Source organism: Megalobrama amblycephala, linkage group LG17 (genome assembly GCF_018812025.1).
Source record: "Megalobrama amblycephala isolate DHTTF-2021 linkage group LG17, ASM1881202v1, whole genome shotgun sequence".
In the NCBI taxonomy this organism is placed as follows: Eukaryota; Metazoa; Chordata; class Actinopteri; order Cypriniformes; family Xenocyprididae; genus Megalobrama; species Megalobrama amblycephala.
In genome coordinates, this window is record NC_063060.1 from 27,262,208 (window position 1) to 27,268,604 (window position 6,397).

Sequence of the window (6,397 nt, forward strand, 5' to 3'; positions counted from 1 at the left end):
GAAAACACTTATTTAAAAATAAAAAAGACAATAATTACCACTTTAACCAGCAGGTGGCGGCAAAGTAGCATTTATTTGCGCATATATCAGCCATGTCCTCTAATCGTTTTTCACTTCATTTTTGACTAAATATTAAACATTTTAAACCTAGTTATTTTATAAATACATTTTGTCAATGTGAAGTATGAAATACTCAAAAAATCTTAAGAAAAACAACTTTTCTTGTGAATGAGTGACACAGAAAGCGAGCACCACATTTTCTCTTTCTAATCACAGCAGCAGTCAGTCATTGCAGAGCAAGATCAATGATTTTGGCACACTTGTGAAAACACACATTTTATTAATCTAACTAAAGTGCACAGTAAATATTTAATTTTTGAAGCTTTTTTTTTTTTTACATAAAAGTGTGAAAACTGATGGTCGAATTGAATTCAGCCGAGGAGGAACAATGAGGTACGTCTTTATTTGTTTATTTTTTATGCTGTCTTGCGTTTGAATAATTAAATTAATGCTATGCCTGACTATTTAAGTGACTATATTCTGATTCTGCATATAGCCCATTGGTGAAAAACTACGGAGTCCCGCACGACATGCAGAAAAAAAAGTAAATTGTGCACACGATTTACTAAGTCGTTCCCTCGTTTTACTAAATCGTGTGCACGATTTACTATTTCATTCCCTCGATTTATAAATCATGCACATGATTTCGCATATCGAGGGAACGAATTAGTAAATCGTGCACACGATTTATAAATCGAGAGAATGACTTAGTAAAGCACGCACACGATTTAGCCTACTATTTTGTTCCTGCATGTCATGTAAGGGGCTCTGTAAAAAACTGTTTAACGGTCTAACTCCATAATTCAGGACTACATAGTTCACAGTCTTTGTAATGTGTTTCAGCAATACATTTGTAACATTTATAATGTGTTTAGAAACAATTCTCAGAATTTACTTTACACGGCCTTTAAAGTCGGAATGAAACGGAAGTCTCGAACAAAAAAAATGTAGGGCGGGACTTGATTTTGTCCATGAGGAATTGATTGGATGGTTGTGGTTTGCTATTGGTTGATCTCATGTGAGTGACAGGTTGTCCCGCCCTCGCACCAGTAAAGAGAAGAGAAGAGAAGAGAAGAGAAGAGAAGAGAAGAGAAGAGAAGAGAAGAGAAGAGAAGAGAAGAGAAGAGAAGAGAAAACAAGAACTGTCAATTTTGATTTCATGGTTACTTCAAGTCATTATACCTTAACTTAAGCAATTCTACAGACAAAATGCCAGTAAAACAAATCATGTAGGAAGTAGCTGCTTCACCTGCTTTCCTATTCCCCCAATCATATCTTTATATTTACAACCCAGTCTGTGTCCTCAGGGTCTGCTAGGGGCAGAAAAAACTCTATGCGTGTGGTTTTACCGCAGTCCCTGTCCAGCTATCAGAGAGAAATCTCAGAGCCAATCTCCTGTGTTAAAGAAGACCAATTTCCCCACAGGGAGCTTTTCATGCTGGACAAAGCATATTGCCTTGCCTGGGTCCACACATACTCGGGTTTAAGTAAGAACCGCATGCACTCTATTGAATCGCAGTGTCTGTCAATATGGCAGTACTGTCACGTTCTTCCCTTATACAAGCAAAAAGAAACAAGTGAGTGTAAGAAATGAAAATGATATCCACACATCATCTGACTATAATGTTTATGGCATGATCAGAAATTTCACCACTGATTGTACCTCAAATAACAAGCGCTATCCTGCAACAGACTACTATAAACATCTGGTAGCGATGGCGACAGTTCAGAAAATGCAGATGACGAGACTGATTTTTTAAGACCTGTTTTGACATGTTTCTTGCTCACTTCTCGGGAGAGTGTGGCTTATTCAATTCACTGTCAAGGCTCTATAAATATTTATCTTGCATGATGCAAAACATGACATTAGGGAGAAAAAGAGTGTGTCACCTGGTGGAACAAGAAGAGAGAGAGGTAGAGAGAACGTTTGAGTGACAGCGCTACCAGATGTCGTCTCAGTGCAGATTGTCTATAACTGCGTCGCCTCGTATAAACAGCAACATGCACGCTGTACCCTCACACACTCAGTCTCCCTTCGACAGACAGGATTAGACATTTGAAGGGAGAATATGGACAGATGATCAAGATAAACAGTGCTGCGAAAGGCCAAGGGTCAGATCAATGTTGCTGGAACATAAACAGTACATGAATTGCAGGGAGCACTACACTGAAAGAGACTTTAAAATGTATTTTCCAAATCCAGGGCAATTTTTTATGTTGTCAGCAGGTTGTCCACCCACTGGGAATTTTACAGTGCCTAAATAAAGCTAAAAATGTCTGCACACATGAAAGCACTCTGATGTCTCAAAACATTTCTAATTTCACAGCCAGTCCTGTTTAACAAATGTGATATGATAATTCTGGAATAAATGTAGTGCGTTGCAACGATTTGCATTTTTCTATTATAAATATTCCAGATAGTATAAGCTATTGTAATTCTAAATAAATGTCTTTGAATATTAGGCCTAATTGGAACAGTCTATTGTAAATTGCATAACTGCAGTGCTTCACTTCAAGGCATTAGTATTCCTGCTGTGCTTCTCACCAAAACTCTCAGGTGAAGAATTTTTCTTTTCATTAATAAACATAAGAGTGGGGATCGGCGTAACCTTTTCAGGGAGGATTATGGAGAAAGGGGAAAATAAAAAGCAAAACATCTGCCCATGTGTCAAAAACCGTTTCATATTCCAAACATGTCTGGCAATAAGGCTTCTGTCTCATCATGGGAATAATAAGCAGTCAATTATGAATTTGTCACTATGGGTTTTGTTTTTTATCCAAAGTAAACTGAAGTTTTCTGCAAATTAATTTCACTGCAATAAGGCTATATGGCAGAATTAGACTTTTATCAGTTTTGTATATAAATTATTAGCGTGCTATTCATTTTTACTATTGCTTTTTTACTGACAGACAGAAGTGGATGAAAATAAAATGGGTAATTTGGAGCCAAATCGCAGTGGAAATTTTGAACTAAAGCTGAAGCTAAAAATCTCAAAGAAACATGCATTTAAAACTTAAAATAAGACAAGTTAAGACGCATTTGTTTCCGTAAATGTGGCATCTGCCATGCAGTTATCACTGTATTCTGCAACATTAGTCAGAGCAGTGCTAGACATGTTATCATAATCCTGCTATAAAGCTACAAATCAAACCAGTCCACCGTCAGTTCGTTCATTCAGAGCAGTGCTCAATCACACTGGCTGGGTAGATATGCATAGACAGTCAGTCTCCTTGGCATTCAACAATAAGCCTCTATTGCAGACCTGATGGTGTATATGACTCAGCCAATGCTTGTTTAAAGAAACCAAAAGCACAAAGATATGGAAAAAGGCACAAAGATGCTCGAAACACGACAATCTGATTGTCAAGATGTCTCTGAAATTCTCTTGGTAGTAAATACTGCCATCTGCTGCCATGATCATGCATTGGCAGGTCAATAGGATCGTGCATAAACGCTGATTTTGTCTGCTCTTGTGTATTATTATGATAATAAAATCATTATTGATTTACTGTGCCATGTACAGATAGGTGTAATGTACAAGTATTATACACTTAGCCTCATTTTTCTCTAAGGTTCTGTAAAGGGATAGTTCACCCAAAAATGAAAATTATGTCCTCATTTACTCACCCTCAAGTTGTTCCAAACCTGCATGAATTTCTTTCTTCTGCTGAATAAAAAAGAAGATATTTTGATCAGTTTTTGGGCCTCATTGACTTCTATAGTATTTTTTTTCCATACTATTGCATTCTGTTTTGCCTCATAAAACTAAGCATTTAAATATTATCTTAATAAGACACATTATTGGGAGATATAGGGTGGCAGCTGAAATGTATATGCATTTTAAGTGGTCTGCTATTGTTATCTAATGAATTTACATTACAAGCTATCAGAATTTCAGCTTCCGTTTTGGCCATATATGGGCTGACAACAACTGCACCAAATTGCATATTTTTGCTCAGTTTGAGCCTCAAAATAAAACTGAGGTGTCCCTCGTCCTCGACTGTGAGCTCCATATTCTCACTATAGGCCTGATATGAGCCATAAAAGCCTGACGTATGAAGTATGATACAAAACAAAAACAAAAAAAACACACACATAGGCAAACTTTTCTCTAAAGGTTCGATAAACTAACCATGGGATTTTCACCTGTCGCATAGAAGCAAAGCGGTTCCAGATTTATAAGTGCGTTGTAGATGAAAAGCTATATCAGTGTTTGTTTACTCTCGTCTACTTTTAACAAATGAAAAATTGTAAACAATTTCAAGCCTCCAAGAAAAAAATCTATCTATCGCGCTCTCAGCTTCCGGCTTCCCATATATGGACTGTCGGCGTTTGAACGCGCAGAATGATTGACAGACAGAAAACGCCTTAAAAGCCTTCTGATTGGACACGCCGATCTAACCATTAATTTACATTTCAGGGAGTACAGATATTTTCTGCATACCATTTCATAAAAAAATTAAATATTTTGGTAATTTATTGTAATTTTGTTATTTTTATAAATTATTTTTATATTCAGGCTAATAAAAAATATAATCATAATAAAATAATATTTTAATGTAGGACGGACAATGAAACATATTCGCAATATAATAGGCTAATAAAAATATTATTATAATAAAATAATACTTTAATTCATGATGGACAATGAAATATGTAGCTTTAGCTTGATTGTTGATTTAAATTATATTTTTTTATGCTACTAATTATAAATGTATACGGTTTCACTGCTGCGTTTTCACTGATAGGCAGATGTGGATGAAAATAAAATATGTAATTTGGTACCAAATCACTGAACTATGCATCTATGCATCTAAAACATAAAATAAATACATTTATTTAACAAGGAAACATGCTGACTCCCTGTTATCTGATGTGATAGTAGACAAAACAACTATCTGACAGACAAACAGAGCCTAAGACCCATTTGTTGTTGATCATGGCTAGGCCTGTCTGGCACCAGCCTGCCTTAAAGTCAGCATCCACGACCCATCTGCGAGAAGCCTCATGCACGTCACAGTGTGTGGCCTCACAAACAGACAAGACCAATTAGTGCCTCGACAACAGTGATTACTGCCAGAGCAAGGCTGAGACACACACACTCTCTGTCCCTGTCATCCATCTCATGCTCAAAATCACATGTGGCATTTTCACTGATGATTTTTATTGGGTCGCTTACCCAGCTCCATCTGTAAAGTGTACTCCAATATGTCCACATGGCTACTGGAGTGCTGCAAAGCAGGCTGGTTAGAATGGCTGTGGACTGAGCAATACTTGGTTTTTAATGTAATTTGATTGTAGGCAACAATATAAATATGTCATGTGTTTAATACAACACATTGGAGAGGCATGTTTTTATAATCAAGTTTTACCTTGTAAAATACTTGAAATGGATGAATAAATGCAAGGCTAAAATTTTATGTTAAAAAACAATGATTTAACACTATAACTTTAAACATTAATACACTTCCGGTCTCTTATGCTCACCAAGGCTGCATTTATTTAATTAAACATTCAATAAAAACAGCAATATTGTGAAATATCATTACAATTTAAAATAACTGTTTTCTATTTTAATATATTTTAAAATGTAATTTGTGATGGCAAAGCTGAATTTTCAGTGTTATATGATCTTTCAGAAATTATTCTCATATTCTGATTTGGAGCTCATCAAAATGTATTTTTTTGTGCTCAAAGATTAATAATGGTTCTTTATTATCATCAATGTTGAAAACAGTGTTTGTTGCTTAATATTGATGAATAGAAAGTTCAAAAAGCGAGCATTAAAGGCTTCTTTTTTAAAAAACATTTATTAATTTTAAAATCTTAATTATTTTTGTTGTTGATGATGATAATTTATAAAAATTGCATAACATAACTATATAATCATATTAAGTAATATTTTAATTATTTGCTGAAATATTACCCCAGACCTGTCTGTGTTTACTAATTCTAAAAAAGCAAAACAAATATTTAAAAAAAGGATCATTTTCTGTGAGCTCAGTGTGAAGCCATGAAGTTTGTGAACTGTAAAAGACATGCCACTCAAAACACTGGATATTCACCACACACCCCAAAATGACTTTTCATAAATTGAATTACTTTAGGGATGAAAACCCATTCAGCCATTATAATAAGCTGAATTAAAAGACTAATAAAAATAAAAGCTTATTATTAGTTGCCGCTGAGGTGCTAACGGATCCTCAAGAAATGCTTGAGTAAAAATGACAATATAAAAGGCACATTAGTTTTGGAAAACCCTATCAAAAAGTCACGCCATGCATAATAAAACAGTGGCCTCCTTATTTAATTAGTTTCAGGAGCTTGAATACAGAA

The 6,397-nt window shown here is 35.2% G+C and overlaps 1 long non-coding RNA gene across 3 annotated transcripts in view; it reads right to left on the reverse strand.

Annotated features, from left to right (window-relative positions):
- Window positions 1-4,394, reverse strand: part of LOC125250210 — a 53,309-nt gene extending 48,915 nt beyond the window's left edge. The window contains exons 1-2 of one of the 3 annotated variants that reach the window (XR_007180750.1): window positions 4,194-4,383; window positions 3,689-3,728 (exon numbers count right to left, since the gene is read on the reverse strand). This is a non-coding gene — a long non-coding RNA (uncharacterized LOC125250210). Of the gene's footprint in view, window positions 1-3,688; window positions 3,729-4,193 lie in introns of all 3 variants that reach the window. The other 2 variants (XR_007180752.1, XR_007180751.1) reach the window with 2 other exon arrangements.
- Window positions 4,395-6,397: the final 2,003 nt, after the last annotated feature.